This window comes from Natator depressus, chromosome 4 (assembly GCF_965152275.1).
Source record: "Natator depressus isolate rNatDep1 chromosome 4, rNatDep2.hap1, whole genome shotgun sequence".
In the NCBI taxonomy this organism is placed as follows: domain Eukaryota; kingdom Metazoa; phylum Chordata; order Testudines; family Cheloniidae; genus Natator; species Natator depressus.
In genome coordinates, this window is record NC_134237.1 from 28999851 (window position 1) to 29023935 (window position 24085).

Below are 24085 nucleotides of genomic sequence, written 5' to 3' on the forward strand. Positions count from 1 at the left end.
GCTGTCACACAGCTGATACAGGAGATGGAGACAGCTGCTATCCAGAGGGCCCTGGGCTGGAACCCGGTGTAGAGGGCGGGCCCGGCTTTCCCCCATTCCTCCCAACTCCTGCTTGGACACAGGAGGAGTTGACCTGGTCTGTGAGCAACACCAGAAGGGAAGGTCTAATTTGGAAAGGGATCTGGCCTGTCCCTGACCCACTAGGTGGGATTGTTCTCTATTTCCCCCATGTTGGCTAGTGATGAGGTTAGCTGAGTGAATGGCAGGTTTGAGCCTCTAGCAGAAGCGGCCAAACTGATGGCTCCTGTGAAACTCTGAGGTGAGCAAATCTGCCAAAAAGCGCAGGACCCAGCAAGGCAGAGGAGGAACTTTGTCACAAGCGATAAAACATTAGCATTTAACAGGTTTGCGCAAAGTGAAAGGGTCAAGGTTAAACCATTCAGCTGTAAAAAGCAGTAACAGAAACAAATTTAAACACCATCCCCTATGTAGATATCACATTGTGGGGTGCCGTCCAGACCATTCAGGGGTATTTCACCACCTGGCCTGCAACTTGGGTGCCTCACAATGCCTTGCTGTTGTAACTCCCATCCTGGGCCGCTCACAAACAGCCTAACAGCATGCAGGTCACACCCTGAGTGTCTGTGTATAGCTGCAGTCTTGGTCCAGCCACTCTGACCCCAGCAGCCTGTCAGCAACACACCAGCCACAGTCTGGTTTTCAGCAACCATGGTTACTATTGCCTGGGTGGCCCCACCAAATTCCCAGTCCAGGATTTTCCATAAAAACGTGTGTTCTCCACTGTCCAGTCCTCTCCTGGACAGTTCAGATATTAGAGGTCCATTGCCCCTATAAATGGGTCAGTGTGTGACTGCTTGCTACTTTAATTGGCATTACCAAACAATTCAGTTTAAACACAACACTGGATTAGTTTTTATTAAAGAATAAAACAAGTTTATTTATCAACAAAGAGAGATTTTAAGTGAACACAAGTATAAGGTATGAAAGTCAGAACTGGTTACAAGAGAAATAAAGATAGTAACTAAGACTTCAGATACTAGACTTGGTTCAAAGTAAAATCCTTACCACAGGCTCCCATCATCATTTCTGATCAAATTTACAAGTCAGTATATCTCACAAAGTCCAAAGGCTGGTTCCTTTGTCTTCTTGGATGAAAGAGAGAAGTCTTTGCCCCTGACTTTTATAGTCCAGTCAACCTTTGAAATGCATTTTCCTGAGAGTTACCCATAGATAAAGTACCTTCCAGCATGCCTCCAAGGATGGAGGCATGAAGTCTCGCGGTGAAAGAGGTTCCATGTTGTTGTTGTTTGAAATGCAAATCGATCTGTTCCTGCCCCCCTTCGCAGAAAAAGAATGGCCACTTCAGCGGTGATTGCCCATCAACTTTGACACCTGGCTAGAGGCATCAGCTTGTCTTCTGTCTTTGAGGAACAGGTTGACCCCCTTCCAGGGTTTGTCTGGTAAACACATTTCAGTGATAATTTCAGCGATAATTTCAGCTTCTGTTAAAAAATGTACATATAATTAGGGCCCTACCAAATTCACGGCCATGAAAAATGCATCATGGACCGTGAAATCTGGTCTCCCCCTGTGAAATCTGGTCTTTTGTGTGCTTTTACCCTATACTATACAGATTTCACAGGGGGAGACCAGCCTTTCTCAAATTGGGGGTCCTGACCCAAAAGGGAGTTGCAGGGGGGTCACAAGTTTATTTTAGGGGGGTCGTGGTATTGCTACCCTTGTTTCTGCACTGCTTTCAGAGCTGGCTGGCCAGAGAGTGGTGGCTGTTGGCCAGGTGCCCGGCTCTGAAGGCAGCGCCCCTCCAGCAGCAGCGCAGAAGTAATGGTGGCAATACTATACCATGCCATGCTTGCTTCTGCATTGCTACCTTCAGAGCTGGGTGGCTGAAGAGCAACAGCTGCTGATGGAGGGCGCAGCTCTGCAGCCAGCAGCACAGACGTAAGGGTGGCAATACCATACAATGCCATGCTTCCTTCTGCGCTGCTGCTGGCAATGGCTCTGCCTTCAGAGCTGGGCTCCCGGCCAGCAGCCGCTGCTCTCCAGCTGCCCAGTTCTGAAGGCAGTGCCATCGCCAGCAGCAGCACAGAAGTAAGGGTAGCAGTACTGCAGCCACCCCTAGAAAAACCTTGAGACACCCCTGCACACACCCAACTCCTTTTAGGGTCAGGACCCCTACAATTACAACATCGTGACATTTCAGATTTACATAGCTGAAATCATGAAATTTATGATGTTTAAAATCCTATGACCGTGAAATTGACCAAAATGGTGAATTTAGTAGGGCCCCACATATAACGTTGCTGCCCACATTTCATCATGATACTGTTGACCAGCAAGTTTAGTTTTCAAATGATACTTTACAAGGCATATTTTGTATAAATATTATTACAGTGGTGTATAGGGTGTGAATATAGGGTGCGTTTGGTCACAGTAGGTCCATTTCTAGCCGAAGTCTGTGACGTTAAAACAAATTACAGAAAAATTCTGAGCAAAAAGTTCTCTCCTAGAATAGATACTATTGGCCTCATTCTCTTGGGACTCCTACTCTCACTTATACCAGTTTTACACCACTGATTCCAGTCCTGATTTATGCTGATATGAAAGGATAATAAGGCTTCAGGATTTATTGCTCCTCACAGCATCTCTGGATAGTAGTCCGTTTTTAGGTTAGATAAAGATTCCCTCCCCACCCTCCAACACACTTATTAAGCTCCTTCCCCAAACTCCCTGATACAGACAGTTATAGCTCCATCCCTGAGGTGTGGCTTAAGACTCCTCCCTTTTCTCTCTGTGGTACTTGCAATCACCAGTATTTGGAGCATTTTCTGCCCTGTCCTCATGTGGTATGGGACCTGGGTTCTTTTCTGGCATCTGGTGCCTCCACTCAAAGTGACACCTCACTTTGCCATAGACCCAGGCCTGCTGACCCCTTGAGAAAATCAGCTATAATACTGCTAGCTTGCAAGGCCTGTAAAGCCCATTACGCAAGGAACAATAAGGTAAATAAAACAAATCTCTGAAAAGGAATGACACACTAGAAATAACAGCATAACAAAGGGGGACTGTACTGGCAATGGGAAAATAGGATCTGGAGAATGGAAGGGTTAAGGTTCATTAATTATTAATGAATAGTAAAAATAAAGGAATTCCCTGCCTCCCAACACTTGCAAACCCCAGTTCCTCCCTGGCATCTCTCTGAGGCAGATGGTACAGCTGAGGTTCAATGTCCTGAGATGGAGCATTGCAGCACTGTGGCATTGACTGGCTTAAATAAAAGTCACGTTGCTTTTTCTTCACCCCTGGGTAGGGCAGGGTCCTCTCCAGACTCCAACTGGGATCACTGGTTCCTGGGTCTGGAAGCCCCTGGGGTTTCAGCTGGCTCTCAGTAGCCAGTGCTGGATCAGCTCTCTCCCTCTGGATGTGGACTGCTGCAGTGTCGAAACTGCCTGGTTTATGCAGCTAGAGTCTCAGAGCAGAGCGAAACTCACTTCAAGGGAAGTAGGAGGGACTCTGTGAGCTGCACTCTCTCTCCTCCAGCTTCCAAACTCAAAACTGAAACGACATGCTCTCCCTGTGTCTATCAGGCACAGTCATTAAGCCGCTTGTCTTGGTCCCTTGGACTGCTTGTACAGATTGTCCCATGCAGACGCCTCCCTATCAGCCTCAGCAGGAGTTTCTAGAACCATCTGTCTCTGACTCCAAGCATGCCGGGAATGAGATCAGAGGACTGGGGCAGCTATTTTACTTGTAGTCCTTTTTGGAAGGGCCTCCTAAAGGCTCAGACTGGAACTCCAGAAGCTGGCAGACTCCAAGTGGCTGTTACATAGGGCTCAGCATGACCTGAAAGTGAACAAATTCAAATTACAGAGTATCAGCCGTGTTAGTCTGTATCCGCAAAAAGAGAGGGAGTACTTGTGGCACCTTAGAAACTAACAAATTTATTTGAGCATAAGCTTTCGTGAGCTACAGCTCACTTCATCTGATGAAGTGAGCTGTAGCTCACGAAAGCTTATGCTCAAATAAATTTGTTAGTCTTTAAGGTGCCACAAGTACTCAAATTAAAATTACTGCATTAAATACCTTGCCTCCCTTTTCAACATTTCAGGCCAGATCCTCAGCTTGTGTGACTGGGCATAGCTCCATTGATTTCAGTGGAGCTATGGCAACTTATACCAACCAAGGATCTGGACCCTCATCTCTACTGACAGAACTACAGCTGGAGGAAAAGGTTAGTTAAAACAGTAGGTAAACTGAAGATTGCTAAAGTGAGATGAATCATGCAGCTGGAGAACTCAGGATCAGCAAGCAGTGATCTGTCACTTTTAGAAAATTGCTACATCAGTGAGAAAGGAAAGGATAGTGGGAGTGAGGATTACATGTGGGAGAATAACTCGCAAGATAAAATGTATTCAGCAGTTTTTGCCCATGTTCTTGTTTATGACAAAATAGATTGTCATGGACAAAATACATTGTCCCTCTCCTTCAAAAAAATGATTTAGTCAGAACCCTTCTGGTTTTGTCTGTGACAAAATTTGAGTTGGAGACCCAGTTCAAAAGAATGCAGTACCACACTGGTAGTGGCATGTGTTTTTGAAAAGCAGGACATGCTCATCGAGAGGCACATATGCCTGCTGCATAAAATAGCGAGAGTACTGCTACCTGTTGTACAAAAGTGGAATGGCACTAACAAGAATGACAGAGGAGTGTGCTACAACTTCTTCCTTTTACATCACCTCTGGCCCTGCCAAGTCAACAGCAAGATAGAAACAGTGTTGGAAATGGAATATATTTTGCATGCACCACAGAAGGGAGAATGCATTTTTGGGGTGAAATTCTCAAATCCTTTATAAAATCTGGATGTCTGAGCTTTTCGTTCCGATTTAAAACGTCAATGGCAAGATTCCTATTTTTTTCAACAGGCTTTCAGCCATGCCCTATATGCCTCTCTGACCTGAAATCAAAGTGATGAAATACATTTATTGGTAGCAGTCAGAGGAATGCTAAACAGGATTGTGTGTTTTTTGTTTAACTTCGACAAATCAGGCCACTAATGCAACAGCATAGTAAAAGGAATTGGGAGGATATAGGCCTGTACCACTTAAGTCAATAGATATTTATCACTGTCTTCAAGGACAGGCTCATCCCCACTCATCCCTGAAATAACTCTTGCTACTTTTTCTAACATCAGACCAGCAGCCTTCAAAGTGGGACAATCCTAAAAGAGATGTAAATAATTCCTTATACCATGACATTCTTCCCAGCATTTTGCTATGAATTTTGAAGCAGATCCTCAGCTGGAGCAAATGTGTGTAGCTACACTGAAGTCAGTGGATCTGTTCCTATTTAAACTAGGTGAGGATTTGAGCCTTTTTAGTATGTTGTCTCGCAAGACAGGTGTGTGAAAACATGTCTTCATAATTTTACACTGACATTCTGCTATTGCATTTTTGCCAGGGCATGGAAAGGAAGACATATTTGAGTGTAAATCATAAAATACATGCATTAGTGAAATGCAAATTAGCAAGGCTCCTCACACAAATAAACATTCAAAAGTAAGCTTCTCTGGCCAAATTCTCTTCTGTCTTCAGCACTGCAGCTTTCATGTGGTGTTCACTCCTTTATCAAATTGAGTTCTAAGCATGTAGAAAGACCAAACTTGAAATCCTGGATGTGGATCTGAGAGCAGAATTAATGCTTTTGATGCTTTATCTAAACCTTCAAGAAATGTTGCATTTGATCACGTACCCACCCATTGCTAAAAGTTTATTCAATAATATGCATTTTTTTATTATTCCCTGCAGTGCACTTCTTCATTCTGTCTTGCATCAGCTGCCTCTGTTCAGCATCCCACACACGTATCCAATCTACATCTTGACTTACGCTCAATCTACTGCACATATTGCTAAGAAAATGACCATGCTCTCATCACTGCAGTTTCTGCACCTTGGAATCATATGGTTCGGGCGATCCTGGCAAAAGTCCAGCATTGCTGAAGAAAGCAGTAATAAAAATTTCTTGTCAAGTCAGCGCTGGATTTTACACTCTTTCCTTGCTGTTTATTTCAGTTGATTCTCTAAATGTGAGGTTAAGAAAAAAACTGTGCCTTGTTTTGTGTACCATATTTTATACTCATTTCAACTTTGCTACAAAACCGTTAGAGAAGTGCAATTAAAAAGTGCCACTAAAAAGTTAAATAAGATGCTTGATTTAAATGGACTCACATGCACATAACTGGTGAAGTTATAAATACAGAGAAGTTGTATGTTTTCCTTTCTATTGTTTAAAACTTTTTTATACACATTTGTAATGTCTGTTTATACAGGAAACTTGCCTCTTTTGCCAGGAGGGATGGCTGTATTCTAATTAGAGCTACTTTCTAACGGCCATCAAACTGTATCTTTGTAAATTAAATTTGGATGTAAATCAGCGCAAGTTATCTGCAGCTATAAGCATGATTACAAAAAATAATGTTTACAAGGCAGGTTTGTGTTTGTTTGTGTGTGTATGTATGTTTAATAGCATGGCTAGGGTAAACTATAAACACAGAGCCAGGCTCTAAGCTCTGTTAAACCCATGCAACCCCAGTAAGACATATGCAGTGATAGGCATAACCAAGCAGAATTTGACTCAAATTGTGGTCTGCATTCACATAGCGACTCTGAGATTTAAGTGAGCACCCTCAGTTGTGCAGGAAAACTTACAAGATTTGAAGAAATGACCCTTCTTATCCACACAAGGGAAATGTACAAGTATGTATATGCAGTTTACAGTCTAGCCAGTACTGTACCCTGTAGATAGCACTCACACAATGCTAGAACTGATTGAAGTGTTTGTTGCCAGCAATTTAGTAGTTGGATTTTCTATCTGAGAACAAGTTTTTAGATCATGAATTTTACCAATATTTTGGTTATTCATTATTGATTGGCAAATAATTTTCCTCAACACATTTAGGCCTGTGCATTGTTCATGCACTGTTCATAGTGGGCCATATCAGACATTCAGAATTCTCAATCTGCCCTTTTAGCTATATAATTAGGCAACTAAGTCATCTGATATGGTTTGTGTTCCCTGACTGGATGATCTAATGTAAGCATTTCCAGTGTGAATATTCTTGTTAACGCACAAGCACCTGAATATGTTTGAATAAAAGTTCCTCCCTGAACCAAATACCAATGTCTATGGAAAAGAAAAAAGAAAAGGCTCTGACCATGGTCAGATTGAGGCACGATTCAGGTGAGTGAACATGTTCACTAAGACTTTTTCTTGCTATTTGCCCTGATTTATCAGAGTTATTTGTGACAAGAAAGCGAACTGTTGCAAACAGAGATGATCTGAGGAGCCAGTGTTTGGATCTGGCTTAGATTTAAAGTAGAGTTCAGGTCTGGATTTGACACCAACAAAATCTTACGAGGTATTCTCATGAAGTTGTCTCCCACACCTGTATAATTTTAAGGTGATTAGGGCTGGTTGAAAATTTTCTGTTGAAACCATTTCACCATAGAAATGTAATTTGGCTAAATGTAATTTTTTGTGAAAAGTGTCTGCTTTCTGTAGCAAATTTCTCATTTTCATTAAAATCCAAAACCTGAAAACTATTGGTTTGGGCTGGAAATGTTTAGTTTTACTAGGAAAAACAAATATTTTTCCACCAGCTCTAGTTTGGACTGAAAGTTTTGATTCTGGCCTGTTTCTCGTTCCGCTCTTACTCCTAATCTCTGCTACCACTCTTAATCCCCCGCACCACCACCCCCCCCACACACACCAATGGTTACCTCATGTCATTTGCTTGCCTGGTGACATTAAGACAGACTGTGTGGATTGCCAGGGTCACCCTGAAGGAAGAGAGGCCTGTGGCATGTTTGCGCCTGTGTTTCTTGTCTCCTGAACCCCGGAATAGGTGACCTCCAGTGGACCTGAGCCAGAAGGCTGACTTTCCATCTCCAGACTTGAACAGTGGACCAGCTGGATGAGGGGCTGAGTGAGTACAGCACGCAGTCACATCCTAAGAGGGCACTGGGGAAAGACTAAGCCTTAATAGGCACACTGAGCTCAAGAAGAATCTATTTGTTCTCGGAGAACAATTTTTGACAATGATCAGCTAAAACTCTCGAAAATAATATGTCTTAGTCACCAGTTTTGTTTTTCTTGTGTTCAACTTGCTATTGCATGTCTCTTGCATGATTTATGTGAGGCTGTTACTTTTGATGACAAATATCATGAGGGCACAGATTCAGCTTGACATTGTCTCTGACTGACCAAATTTTGTAAAAATATAGGCATTAATTCTTCAATCTTAATACAGGTACCAGACTTGTACAAATGAGCATCAATTTGCTATTGATTATTAGGTAAGTGCTATATGACATAGTGTTTGCTCTGAGGGGCTTATAGTATAAATTGAGATGGTGCAAATCAGATGACAGTTCTCTGGTGTTAATAATTAGAGTATTTTCTCTTGTTTTCTTCAGTCTGCTCAGACTCTTGGTTGTTTTTTGTGAATATGTAGATCTTGGTTCTCAGCACAGATGTTGCAACCCCCAACAAGTGACAGGAGGTCACAACCAACCTGCCATTCCCATATTGCTAAGGGGGGAGGGGCATGTATGTATATTAGCTCGACTAAGGAGTCCCATGTGCGCTATTTAAGAATTTTAGAAATATTGCAAAAGTAACACCACAAGTCAGAAGAACAGCAAGAGACAATTATAGCAAGAAAACCACTCCAAAGGATGGCATTCCAATTTGATGAGCTTTGGTTATTGGTAACTATAAAATGCAACCAGAATTGCTTCCACCATTACATATTTTCTGGATGTTACTATCTTCAGTATTTTGTTATTTTTCAATTGATTTTTTTTCAATCCAGTTTTAAATGAGTACAGTTTAGTGTATGGAAAGATAAATTTGGTATTTTCAGTGCTCTTTGCTTATCAGTAAATCTTGTAGCACCTTTGCAAAATTTCTAACACCTCACATGAGACCTTCCAATCAGTCTCCCACACCATCTGCATAGACCATCATTTTCACTGCATTGCAAGTGCTCAGGAATTTTTCCATTTAAAAAGCCTTCTACAATCTCAGATATAACTCTCAGTTCTTTAAGGTGAAGAGTGCCAATGCTGGAGGTCCAAACTATGAAGTCCAGTAGCAGCTATTGAACTCCTGTTTCCCTGTTGGTTTTCATGTTGTCTTTTTTATTTATTTTTTTTCATGCTGGTGAATGGTGCATCTTTTGTAGAACTGAACAGAAGAGACTGTGTGTTTGGATGTTGATCTGGTTTAGCTTCAGGCTACATTCCGTGTTCAGATTTGAGGGAGAATTGGGGGTAGAGTTTGGATTGAACAGTGATGAAATCTTGTGGGGAAACATGCCCTTTCCAGTTCTGGCTCTCACTTGGAGCCAAATCCACCAGGCAGTTCAAATCCAGTTTCAAACCTAAATGAACTTCAACCTCCCAAAATAAACAATGGTTCAGATTTTAGGCTCATTTTTTCATTCACCTGTTATTCATCTTGACAATGATTAGCTTTATATCCTTTTCATCATTCTGACTTTCAACTTTATAGCTGTCCAACAGCAATGAATCAACTCAATCAATTTGTTGACTATTTGACTAGATTCTAATATAAATTTAGTACATGTAGCAGACCTGAAGGCAGTTGGCCTATCCAATGTATCTTCACTAGTTAGGAAGGCTTATATTGTCAAGTGGCTCTACCAACCATGAATCACATGGATATATTCCATTCATTATCCCTATACTGTGTGTATAATGTGCCAGATTTATTTTATTAGTGGAGCTGGGACCCTGGGTATAAAATGTCAGTGCTGCTGAAGATTGATTTCAAATAGGAAATCTCTCATTACAGGAATAATAGCCAGATGAGAATTTTACTAACAGTCCTTGGGGAGGGACACTAATAATGAGTGGGAGAACCATGGTCACACAGACTGACTGACCGCCCATTTACTATATTGTGGCCAACACTCATTTTGACAAACTTCAAAGTTACTTTTCAATCAAGCTTCTCTGAATAGATCCAGAAATCAGCTAGGAAGAAGGCAAACTTTTTCTCCACCCACCCACTGCAGATAGTTTGGGTAGCAGGTAATCTTGCCTTTTCTAGCCTGCAGACTGCAATTATTGAGACTCTAAAACAAGAACTATATCAGGAAAGCAGCGTTAGTTTAATGGGAAGGAAAAGTGGTCTAAGGGAAGGAAACAATGGTTTTGTGTTCCAGGCTCAGGCCAAGGAATCTGTAGACCTATTCCAACTCCATGTCCAGCTGTGCAAAAGACTTGTCAATCTCTCTGTTCCTTGGTTTTCCCAACTGGGTGAAAGCACCTAGCCCTCAAACTAAATTAATCAAACATGTGTAGAGCTCTTTGGGAGCCTTAAGAGGAATGTACTAAATATGTGTGAAGTGTCATCATGATTCTAATAGAGAGTGCCAATTATGACCACTTCATTGGTGTTGTATTTCCATAAATCCCACTTAAAGGTGCAAATCCAGCGTGTGCCAAGTGTTTACATTATTTTTAAAACTTTTGCACTGCAGTGGTATGAAGGTGCAACTGATATCAGATGTTGAACACAGGAATCAGCTTCTGAGATATCTGCATCTCATTAATTGCTCCCACAGACTTTTTTTGTGGGTTTTTTTTGTTTGTTTGTTTTGCATCCTGAAAATTACAGGTACAGAACGGAAAAATTACAAGGGCAGAGAGAGGCCCATTATAACCCAGACCATAAAAGCTTACGACAATCAGGTCAAATAAAGATGAAATACACCAAGTATCATTTTTAGACAGCACGGTATTTCAGTTAATACATTCATATAGACTTTAAGGCCTGGAGGGTCCATTATGATACTATAGTCTGACCTCCTGCCTAACACAGGCCATAACATTTTACCCAGTGATTCCTGTATCATGCCCATAACTTCTGGATGAGTTATAGTGTATCTTTTTAGAAAGACATCTCATCTTGATTTTAAAGACTTCAAGTGATGGAGAATCCTCCACATCTCGAGATAAATTGTTGAAATGGTTAATTACCCTTTCTGTAAATTTTTTGCACTTCTAGCTTGAATTTGTCTAGCTCCAACTTCCATCCATTGGACCTTGTTATGACTTCTTCTGTTAGATTAAAGAACTCTCTGCTACCAGAAAACTTCCCCCATCCATGTAGATATTTATGATCAAATTCATTGCACTTTAAAAAAAAACTTAATTGGGACAGCTGTTTAATTGGGATGACAAACACATCCCAGTTTTCCTAATTATTGTGAAGTTTACTGTAGTATGAAAAATATCAGGGGTAGCCATGTTAATCTGATTTCACAAAAACAACAAGGAGTCCGGTGGCACCTTAAAGACTAACGGATTTATTTGGATCGCATCACATGATCCATTGTCTACAGCCAAGCCCTAAGATACAACCTCTGGGGGGGAGGGGGAAGAAGCGAGGGTACTGCAGGCTCAGGGGAGGGGCGAGAAGGTGTGGAGTGGGGCAGAGCAAGGGGTTGAGCAGTGAGCACCCCCCAGCACATTGGAAAGTTGGCGCCTGTAGCTCCAGCCCCGGAGTCGGTGCCTGTACAAAGAGCCGCATATTAGCTTCTGAAGAGCCGTTTGTAGTTCCGGAGCCACAGGTTGGCCACCCTTGCAGTAAGTGAATGAGCTCTTCAGAGCTTGTGTTGTCCTCCCAATACAATCTTAAATAAAACTATACTTCCAATCTGTCATAGCTACAAGCCACAAGTAGCGACTACTTTGAAATTAAACTTTTACTGTTTTGGTGCCTCCGAACTGTAGTTCTCAGTCAGGCAAAGCTCACGTTGATTTTGCCAGAGCGTATGGACTGACGCACATTACCCACTTTTGGTCAAGTTAAATGACAAACTCAATATGTATAAATGATTTGTACCTCAAAGGGAAAGGGCTAGGGATCAGAGGGCTAGCCTCCCAACTGTACGGAAAGCCATCCCTACGCTTGCAGTATGAGAGACCCCCTGGGTTCTCCCTTACAGCTAGTCCAGTTCGGTGAATGTGTGGTGTCGTTGGGACCCATGGTGCACATGCATTTATCAGAAGAAGGTGAAAAAACGCCATAACATATCTTGCCTGCTGTGGAAGAGGTGGAATCCCTCCTGACCCTGGCACTGATCAGCTCATACCATGAAACATGAGATTTGATTACTCCTATTTTATCATAACATGCTCCATAATCTTTTAAATCCAGCGCTGGTATTGGACCACATAACTTCTGTAACAGTGAATTCCAGATGCTGACTAGTTTGAATTCCTTGTCAGATTATAAAAGTACTTGTCTTGCACTAGGCCATCATTACATTAATATGTCATATTTGTATATGCAAATAACCCAGGTGCTAGATTTTTTAAATAGCTACTCACTTTATTAACAAGGATTATCTTACTCACAGGCACCCTTGGTGCAACTCCACTGAAATCAGGGAAGTTTGGCAAATTAAGTAGACAGTCATCAATCTGACAGACTCCACTTCTCCAAATCCAGTTTATAAGCAATCCCCCTTTCCTGTTGTTTTGCAGCAGAATTTAGCTAAGGAGCCTGCTGACATCCCTGAGGTGAGTGAAGTGAATTAAGCAAAGAAGAATTTGTGTTTACTCCTGCAGCTCTGAAAACATGACAACAAAAAATTGCTTTTGCAACTGGAGGAGACAGTAGAAGGAAAAAAGACCATCTTAGTTTAGGTTTCCAAGATAATATTTCAAAGACTAGTGAGCAATAATAAAATCAAGAGTATATTTTTTTAAAAAGGAGTTGACAGGGCATCTTTGAAGTCAGTTAGTACTTTCTTCGATATACCAAGTTAGATTACATGAAAATCAAGGCAGTGGTTAGATTAGATTAGACAGGACTAGATTGAGAAATTACCGTCAATCCTGAGTATGGGACAGTGTACAGGTGTAGTGCCCAATGAGTTGCCACAGGAAGGAATTGTGACTCAGAGAATCCAATAACTTCCTTGTTCCCATGAAGAAATAATTTATTGCATCTCTATGAGGAGTATATTTTACCATGCCCCACACTCACTCTTTCCAACCTGTGCTGGCTCAGCTGTGTTGGTTTCCAATTGACTCTAATTCCTCAAAGTAGCACCCACACCCTGCCCCATCCCACCCACTTGCTTAATGGCTGCCTGGAGATTGCTTTCCCTACCCTGGGTAACCCTCTGCATGCACACAGGATTGGTGGCCTTTATGTCTCCTTACTGCCAAGCAAGGCCACATAGGCTCTGTTACAACATAGCCCAGACAGAGAGCTGGCTGAATGTTGGGAAAGAATTCTCATTACATATTTCCTCAAAAAAGACATAAAATTTACCAAATAAATTATATGATCAACAGACCAGTGAAATGAAAAGATGGACAGATGGATCAACCAAGCAAACAAAAGACAAAATTTTTGTTGACTACGGAATCTTTAGAATGTCACAAGATGAACACAGTGAATTATTCAGCCAACCTTACGTGACCAGCTGTTATTACAGAGCAGTTTACCCAGCAGAACAAGGCAGAGTGAGAGCTCCATACCGAGCTGCAGTTTTTGCATTCAGGACAGGCAAGCCTGTTCCTAAGACTATTCACCGCATTCACAATCCAAGGTATGTTACCTGTACCTAAAAGAGAGCATAGAAACAAGAATATCCCCAAGGCAAAGATGAGCTGAAATAAAAGAGGGGGCAGGGGAGGGTAAGATTCTTTCATCCTCTCCTCCCGCCCCACTTTGTATGTGTCAATTTCAAGAATATTAAGGGAGGGAGTGAGCCAATAGCGAGCCTCTTCTTTCCACCCACCGCCCCTATTGTGTTCACTTCTGTTCAATCATTCATTCATTCTTCCTCAGTCCCTCACCCACACATTCCTTGCTGACAGCCCAGCGGCACATCTGTTAGGAATTACAGTAACGCTTTTGCAATTTAACTTGGTATTTAAAAAAAGGAAGGGCGATGATGACCGATTAATTTCTAAAGACCATACAATACTTTCTGTTATGAGTTCAGATAATGCTTGAACACTGCACATATATAATACATGTGAAGCCTTTTAGGGAGTTCCAGGCTTGTTCCTCAGAAACAGCCCCAATGGTATAAGTTTGTTGCAAAACCTAGTGCTTCTGAATTTAGATCAGAAAGCAGTAACAATAGTAACCAAACACTGAAGCTGGGATTTTCAAAAGGGTTGAAGGGACTAAAATGTCTAATTGAAATTCAGTGGGAGTGATGTGCCTAAATCCCTTAGGCCCCTTTGAAAATCCCAGCCTCAGTGTCAACTAAAACAGAGAATGCCCAACACTATTTACATTCCACATTTCAGTGTCAAGGCACTTTCCCTTCCTTAGAGGTCTGGTGTGCAGTGGGACTGTGCAGGCTGCACCATCTTTTCCAGCAGCCCAGCCTGCTCCCGGGGATGCAAGCTGGTATTTCTGAGGTTATGGCCTCAACTCCTCCCAACCAACTATCGGGTGCTGCACTGAGAGAGATGCTCTACTGCTAACTCCGTATCTCACTGGGAAAGGCTGCTGGCCTCTTCGCTTAGCTGATAAACCAAATCTGGAGGAATTCTTAGCTGCCTCCGTTGTACACTGACACCTGTATCACCTCAGGCCCAGACAGATGAAAATTAAAGGGTATTATCTATGAGGGAAATTGGCTAACATCTCCCATGTCACATTATCCATCCTCTCCCAGCTAAGACCTTCACTCAGGTCAGTGCCTTAAATTTAACAGGAGAGTCTTCTTTACCAAGTACTAAAGGAGGTTCCCATCCTCCATTAAGGACTCAGGCCTTAGTGATCTGCATGATATAAGCAAATTATTGAAACAATTAAATCTTAAAATGAGTGGGGCAAACATAACTTCACTGGTGTCAAAGTTATTTGAAAATATCCCATTGGGGTGAATCAATCCCACTGTGTGACAGATTCATGCCATGTCTCTCTTCTCTATTAGCTTCTCTTCTCCCTGGGTGAAGAGCAGGACAGATATTGAGACAGGAGGTTTTTGCCTGCCTGGAGCTACAGTGAATTACTAAGATTTTTTTTTTCAATGATAGGTGCTTCTTTGTAATGTGGCCTTCATTTTGTGCAACCACAGTAGTGGTCTTTATGCTTGTTAAAATGTCAGCCGTATATTTTAGGCTCTCCTCAGCCTGTTTTCTGTTAGCAGAACTGGGGGTAACATGACTTGTTATATACAAATGCAAGGGGAAAATGACATACAGATATTGCATACAGCCGCAAGAATGGCATAATTTTCTTACTGTAGCTACACTATTTGACAGTTCACACATCTTATCTTATCAGTTGATATGCTCTGCTGATCAGAGACATAATGTTCAGACCCACAGTAAATTCTCAAGCTACCATTCAGTGTCAGCACTTGCTATTACAAAATTAAACTGACATTTTAATCTATTTCTCTTTCTTAACTAGGTGTAGAATTCCCATGCATCACTGTATGCCACTCAAAAAGAGACAGGATTGTGACCTGTCTCTATTAGACATTACCATTACCATGCCAGATAACCACAATAAACACCAAAATGCATACTGACATATGACAGAGGATTAAAGAATAAAAAAAATCAAGGCCAAGTTTTCAAACTTGGATGCCTTAAGTTAGATTCCTAAATCCATGTTTAGGCACCCAAATAAGCGGTCTGATTTCAAAGATGACGACTATTTCTTAGCTGTCTATAATAATGGAGCTCTCATACATAAAACTGTGGGAGGAAGGATGGCCTTATTGGTTACAGAATGATCCTGAAACTCAGCAGATGTGGGTTCAATTTCTGGCTCTGCCACAGGTTTCCTGGGGCAAGTCCCAATCTATAAAACTCAGACAGTAACACTTCTCTCCCTCCCTTTGTCTCTTGTCTATTTAGATTCTTTCCTTATGTATTTTTACAGGGGTTACAACAATGGCCTTTGATCTCAGGTGAGGCCTCTCGGTGCTATTAAAATAGAAATGAATAACAGTAGTAGTAGTAGTATGTCTGTCTCCTGAGAAAATCCCACTGGATCTTGTGCCAAGAGACAATTTTATTCCAGTTCCTGACTCTTTGCTTACTCAGAATTCCTTAGGTACTTCTCCATTGGGAAGTTGCTGAACTAGTTGCTCAGGTTTCAACTCAGTCATCTGTACTGGCTTTTTTATTTGTTTCTTCTTCACTACTGCATTTACTACTGCAAAAGTTCCACGTCTGTGTATATTGGTTTCAAGAAGCAAGTTCGCAAAATGATCGGAGAGGGAGATTTTCTCTGTGTGGCTTGTAATCCAAGATGGGCCCTAACTACAAAACTCAAATCTGGATCTGGATTTTGACCTTCCCTCTGCCAAAGTTCAGGAGTGTTTGGTTCTAAGAGTTTAGTTCTGGCCTACCTCTAGCTGTAATTATTTGGGCAATGGGATTCCTTCAACAGAGCACATGCTTGTGTTCCTGTGTCATCTCAGCATGCAGTAAACAAAATGAAAAGCAACCATGAAGGCACAAGTCTGTCACCGGTGAGTGAGTTTTTATTAATTTAAAATTAAATTAATTCCTGCACCTAATGGGTTGGGGGAAATGATGATGCAAATGCTAAAATTATTTTCATTCTGATTAAAGGTACTCTGGGCCCATATTTTAGCCAGCCACATCTAGGGCCCCTTATTTGATTCTTGTGAAACACTTGCAGATGCAGAATTGAATGCAATGGTTGAAAATTTGATTCTTAGTATACAGTTGTAACGAGTTATTTACTTGGCTGTTTCATTATCAGAAGGTGTAGGATCACTCATGTAGCTGCTCTATGACAACGGGAGAGAGCTCTCCCATTGACATAATAAACATACCTAAACGAGCGGCAGTAGCTATGTTGGCGGGAGAAGCTGTGCACACAAGTGCTTATGCAAGCAAAATTTACATTGCTTAGGGGTTTTTTTCCACATAAGTGGTAGTGTAGACATGGCCTAGTTTCTAACTTGGTTTCAACTATTCATTCATGACTAGTAAGGTACTACTCAGCCTGAGTTACTAAGGGCCATCTTTAAGCATATTGAGTAGTACTTTACTTTTCAGATAACCCCCCTGATTTCAATGGGAGTATTTGCAAGATAAGGTGCTATTCATTGTGAGTAAGGGTGATAGAATCTGGCCTTCAGTAAAGAACTTAGGCCGTTCTGGTAGCCTAAGCAGAGCATCATTAAACTGTAGTAAGGAAAACACATGTATTTTCATGCATGGGATCTGAAGGGACATTATGGCATAATGTTGGCAGATTCCAAAGTGTCTTCCCAATGTCCTTGGCCAGGACAGTGGGCTGCAGTGTAGAATTGGGAAGCTGAGGAGTACTGAGGAGGAAATAGGGGAAGGGTCCTTTTTCATTTAGTTTAGATCATTCATTTTTGGTCTAAATTGATTGGATGTTGCTGGAGTGCATGAGCTGCATTCCACCCTAGAGATGGCTGCATTCTACTGGTGAACAACGGATTATATTATCTATGTCTAGTACAGCCTTTTGGACTCCAGTTCGTCTTTATGAAAGGCACTATGTGAATGTGAGACATATTTTGAGCAACAGCAGCAGGGGAAGAAAGTAATTGGAAGGAAAGTGCTTTTCAGTTGTGTAAAGGTGGTTAAAGAAATTAGGAGGCTTAAAAGCCATTTATTGTGAACCCACTGCTGCCATTGATTAACAAACTCTAAAAGCCCGGACTTGTGTTGTTCTCTGGCTTTTGGGCATACAGAGGAAAATTACATTAACCTTCACTGTGTTTGTTCATATTTCTAAGATGAGATTTCATAAACTACTTTAGGTACAGGATTCTCTGCAGGTCTGACGTCAATGTGTTTGTTTCTCCAGATGTCCGCAACCCAAGGAGGACAAGCTTTAACTTACCTTGCCTTAAACCAGGAGCCTTCTCATTGCAAATGCTGCCAAGTGTGAATTAAGTGAGCAAATCAGCAGCTGTGCTAGCAAACTATTTTATAATCTAATCATATTGTCAGAAACCCCAGTTGTGTCCCTCCCTCCCATGTTCAGACACCAGCCTGGAGTTCTGCAAATCTTAGTTGATTTAATCTGCGAATACTTCAGTGTTGAAGGCCATTTTAATGACTGTACTTAACTCAGCCACCGTTTGTATTTCATTTAAAGGGAATTCAGGCTTATTCTATTATACAAGTGTAGTATAGGGAACAATACTCAGTTGGTGGGGGTAACAGAATGGACAAGGTGACTTAAGTGGCCTTCTCCATCATTAACTTCTATAATGTAAAGTCTAATGAGTATTCAGTTGTAAAGCAGTACAGAGGGTAGGGTGATGAGGTAACAGGTGTGAAAAATCGTGACACTTTCTTTTTGGGGGGGTTATAGTTGCATATATAAAACAAAGCCCCTAATATCGGGATGGTCCTGATAATATCAGGACATCTGGACACCCTAACAGAGGGTTCCATGCAGTAATATCTGGTGCATTGCAAAATCTGCCCTGGCTACTCATCAATATTAAAGCTGAGAAAATAATTAGCATTGAAATTTTATTTGTCAAATTTTGTCTTCTTCTGTTCAGTAGTTGTCCATGAGCTGTTCATAATTTTCTTGAATGTGTAACCTTTCTGCCCATCAGAGTTGGCAGCAACAAGGGCTGGGTTCAGTATCTAGGGGTTCCATTCCAATAACACAATGCAAAACCGGCTCGAGCCCCCACCCAGTGACCTGGGACAAATATATACCACCCCCGCTGGGCGCCTCCAAGAGGCAATACTTCCCCTCTCGCAAGCACAGAGTCTGGAGTGTAACAAAAAGCCTTTTAATAACAGAGAGAAACAATGTGGCGTTATGTTGGGGAAACACCACCAACAGGATTCATAACACAACCCATGAGCAAAAAACCCACCCCAAGCAAATTGGGGCGTGTCCTTTCTCTTTGGTTCTTGAGTCCAGCAACCCAAAATCACCCAAAGTCCCAAAAGTCTCTGTCCCTGGTCAGGGCAGCCCCAGAGTTCGAAAGTTTATCTGCAGAGTTTTACCTCCCAACGTGGGTGGAGATGGGGTAGGGGTTAAGGGGCACCTTACGTAGTCCAAAGCTGATTGCCCCACCTCTCCAGGGAGCTCCCCTCTGCCAGCCACCCCCATGAGCTGCTCCAGGCATCCGACAAACTGCTCTGCCAGCCGTCCCGCAAACTGCTCTGCTCCACCAGCAGCTCTGCTCTGCCAGCCGTCCCGCAAACTGCTCCACAATATATCTCCAGGCTCCCCCACTACTTAACACAACACTCAGTGATTTCAGCTCTTAGTAAGTTTAGCTCTTTTGTGATTTCAGCTCGTAGTAGGGGAGCCTCAGTGCTGGTGCACCATTAGCCGAAAGTGAATTCAGCTCAGCAGCCTGTAACTAGACTCCTAATGGAATCAAAATTAGCTCTGATATTCTACAGTGGAGAGAGGAGGAAGTACAATTAGCATGTAAGGCCCTCACCAGGGGGCCCATACCACCAAGTATTAATACCTATCCCCAGCCTCTCTCTCTTCACTGGGTTTTGGAACCCATGACCCTTGCCTAGTGAGTGCTGCTTAGTTGATGGTAGGTGCCTCCATCATAACAAAAGGCCAAGTACAGTTCCACTGTCCTTGATTCACATAATCAGGATAATAACAGTTTATTCCTGCCCCAATAACAGAGAAACTGGGACTCCTATAGCATCTAAGTGACCATCTAGGCAGGGTGGATGTGCCTATGCACATCATGAGATCAGCCCCTGAAGTTCTTTTCCACAACCCACCATGACTCGCCACCAGATGTCAGGGTAGAGCTCATCCTGACTCTGCTTACAAATGTATGAGTAAACTTGCAGATTAGTTTGAGCAAATCATTCTTGGTCTGTAGAAGTGGCCTCCCCTTACCTAGAGTGAACTTCAAAAGGGTGGTGACTGCCCAGTAAACCCCACTATCCCCTCCTTTTGACATTTTTGTTGAGACAAATAGATTACGTGCTCCTCCTTCATGGATCTTCAGGCAGTGGCCAAGTAGCCTCTGATATTATTCAAAATCTTGGTGGATGATGCAAAATTCCTTAATTAGTACAGTCTAGAGAGGGTTGTGAGGAACTCCAAAAGGATTTAACCAAGGGAAGTGAGTGGGAAGCCTGACAGCAGATTAAAGTCAGTGCTGACATGCACATGGTAATGCATGTCAGTGAGAACAATTTGGCTATCCACACAGCCTGATGGAATCTAAATTGACTGTAACCACTGGGGAGGAAGACCTGGGTGTCGTTGTGAATAGCTCGATGAAAGCTGTTCAGTGTGCTCTTGTGGTCCAAGCAGCATACAGAATGTTAGGCTGCATTAAGAAAGCAATAGAGAATAAAACTGAAAATATTATGTCATGATATAATATAATGTGCTTATATAATGTGCTGTTTTACACAGGCACCCATTCACTCACCCAAACACACCAGTCTTCAAAAGAATATAGCAGAAATAGAAAAGGTCTAGAGAAGGGCAACAAAAATTATTGGAAGGATACAAAGACTCTATTGGGGAAGAAATTGAAAAGACAGAGAGTGTTAGAGGGGACATGATTATACCAGAATTATGAACACTATACAGAATGTAAATTATTTACCTTGCCCTCATAATGCAACAAGGGGCACTCCCGTGAAAATCAAAGGCAACAAATTTTAAAATGATTTAAATTAAATACTTATCATGAGGAACTCATTGCCATAAGATGTCACTGAGGCCAAGAGCTTAGTAGAATTTAAAGAATGTATTAGACATATGTATGAATATTAAGAATATCATCTACAGATACATAAAATGGATATAATGGGCGTTTCTAACTGCAGGGGATTAGGAAGAAGCTTCTAATGAGGGCAGGTTGCTGCATAGTTGTCCATTATGGAGGTTTTAAACCTTCCCCTCAAGCATCTGGTACTGGTCAGATTCAAAGAAATAAAACCAGACTGGATAGACACAGCTATTGGTCCCACTAGTACTGCCTGCACCCAGTCCTTCCTATGTCCTGGGACCTGATGCATCTCTGAATGCACTTGGGAATAGAGAATCCTGGTTCTGTTTAAATTCTATTGTGTTTTGCATTGAACTGCTTAAAAGCAGGGAGAAAAGAGCTTGATTCATATTCTACATTCAATTAAACACTTCAAAAACAATACTGCAAGTCATGATAGCCAGTAAGGTGCTTTTCAGTGCCCCTCAGAAATCTATCTGAAAGCAGGAGATACAGCACTGCTTTGTTGTCAGGCCTTAATGACAGGAACAACATTTTGAGACTGGCCAGGGGAAGCAGGTTATAATCGCCAAGGAGGTTTCTTTCACTGGTATCAGCCCTGCTGGGCACAGGCTGTGGTGGGAAACTGCTTCTTTGGAAAAAACTTTTTGCAGAGGGAAGAGCATACAGCTGCAGCATTGCACCCAGCTAAGCTGTGACTCATCTATGTTGATAAGACTCCTGTACTTTGAAAAAGCATATCGGCTACTGAACCTCTAGATAAGATCAAGCAGCTGATAGGAAAGATAAGAAAAGACCGAGCAGAGGCACTCAAGCAGCTCCCATTCAAAGCAAACTGCAGAGTTGAAGAGCTCTTTGCCTCGTACACTGACTGTTTTATAGTTTGGAAGATGTTAACGTTGTGATTATTTGCTATATAACTTTTTGGGGTTTGTCCCAAAGGCAAGTTAAATGAATTTATGATCACACTATAACAATTTACAGGATAATGCAGTTAGGCTATTTTGCAGAGTTGCAACAGAGTTCCTATTAACTATTAAGGTTCAGCTTCTTTTTTTCTTTATTTTCTACATCCTGTAAGTGGTATCCTGTTAACCTCTGTCCTTTTCCCCAAAGGTGAGTTATCTCAATGAGCCACCTTCATGCTGTGTCTTAATTAAATGCAATGCAAGACAACCTGGGGCAAGAGATTTAACATGATCTATGGCTGGATATATTTGTGAAACTTGCTTGACTTGCAGTAGATGCCTGATAGATGTTCTGTTTACTTTGGTGAAAGGGCTGGCCTTAGAGGACTTATCGGTTTCCAGACAGCTGGAAACAGGGAGCAAACACAAGCTCTGAGTTACTTCCTTGTCCTCTGCTTCTTCAGAAAGTGATACAGGCACCCTAAAAGTAGCAGACTCCATTTGGCGTTCTGGGCTCCAAAAGCTGTTGCTTCATTTGTGTTTAAGACAGATTCTAACTGTAACTTGTTTTTTCTTGACTGCTATTAGACCTATCTTATTACGTAAAATCAATCAAAAGAGTATATGTATGATGTTCATTTGAGAGGTGAAAGACATCCACTTGTCAGGCATCTTTTGATGAAGTGGACAGAGATAAAGTGGTCAATAACAACAAAAGCTTCACTGGAGACTTGGGGTAGGTCAACAAATCTTCATTTCTTAAACATTATAAATAATGTATTTCTAGATTGGGCCTGATTGCAATTTAAAAAATACAGAATTAGTGTCCATCCTGTCCCAATATCTTTCAATTAGTTTTCATTAATGCTTTTTCTGTAGATTCCCTTATTTTTAATGTTTCCTTTATTGTGTAATTACTTTGTAATCTTAGGGTATGCCTGAGCTGGTTTCTGTAGTGTAGTGGTTATTACATTCACCTAACACGCGAAAGGTCCCTGGTTCATCACCAGGCAGAAACAGTGCTGCTTTCTCTCTTGGATGATTTAGTTGTGGATTGGTCCTGCTTTGAGTGGGGGTGTCATAAATATAAAGGGAAGGGTAAACCCCTTTAAAATCCCTCCTGGCCAGAGGAAATCTCCTCTCACCTGTAAAGGGTTAAGAAGCTAAAGGTAACCTCGCTGGCACCTGACCAAAATGACCAATGAGGAGACAAGATACTTTCAAAAGCTGGGAGGAGGGAGAGAAACAAAGGGTATGTGGGTCTGTCTATATTTTATCTTTGCCAGGGATAGACCAGGAATGAAGCCTTAGAACTTTTAGTAAGTAATCTAGCTAGGTACGTGTTAGATTATGGTTTCTTTAAATGGCTGAGAAAAGAATTGTGCTGAATAGAATAACTATTTCTGTCTGTGTATCTTTTTTGTAACTTAAGGTTTTTGCCTAGAGGGGTTCTCTATGTTTTGAATCTAATTACCCTGTAAGGTATCTACCATCCTGATTTTACAGGGGGGATTTTTTTTTATTTCTATTTACTTCTATTTCTATTAAAAGTCTTTTTGTAAGAAAACTGAATGCTTTTTCATTGTTCTCAGATCCAAGGGTTTGGGTCTGTGGTCACCTATGCAAATTGGTGAGGCTTTTTATCCAACATTTCCCTGGAAAGGGGGGGTGCAAGTGTTGGGAGGATTGTTCATTGTTCTTAAGATACAAGGGTCTGGGTCTGTAGTCACCTAGGCAAATTGGTGAGGCTTTTTACCAAACCTTGTGGTTTTGGGAAGTATTTTGGGGGGAAAGACGTGTCCAAACAGCTCTTCCCCAGTAACCAGTATTTGTTTGGTGGTGGTAGCGGCCAATCCAAGGACAAAGGGTGGAATATTTTGTACCTTGGGGAAGTTTTGACCTAAGCTGGTAAAGATAAGCTTAGGAGGTTTTTTTCATGCAGGTCCCCACATCTGTACCCTAGAGTTCAGAGTGGGGGAGGAACCTTGACAGGGGGTTGGACTAGATGACCTCCTGAGGTCCCTTCCAACCCTGATATTCTATGATACACTGCAATCAGGAGGGGTGTGTAAGTGCAACACTTAGATACACCCAAGCTAGCTGTCTTCTAGCTAGCTCATGTGTCAATAGCCCATGGCACCATGGGCTTCAGTGCAGGCTGTACAAGTCCACTTGGGACACTGGGTAGCCCAGTGGATAGCCCCCACTGAAGTTCATGCTGTCATAGTTGGTTTCATTGCTATTGGTATGTGAGCTCGCTAGATTACAGGTAGTTCAGGTATATCCACATGCGCTACAGTTACACATCCACTCTACCCAGTGTACACGTTCCCTTAGTATCTGTAATCTTCTCAGT

At 41.9% G+C, this 24085-nt stretch overlaps 1 protein-coding gene across 1 annotated transcript in view; it reads left to right on the forward strand.

The window, feature by feature from the left end:
- Positions 1-7501, forward strand: part of BANK1 (B cell scaffold protein with ankyrin repeats 1) — a 277328-nt gene extending 269827 nt beyond the window's left edge. Inside the window, exon 17 of the mRNA XM_074950677.1 lies at positions 5844-7501. The gene's annotated coding sequence lies outside the window, so the exon portion shown is untranslated. The remainder of the gene's footprint in view (positions 1-5843) is intronic.
- Positions 7502-24085: the final 16584 nt, after the last annotated feature.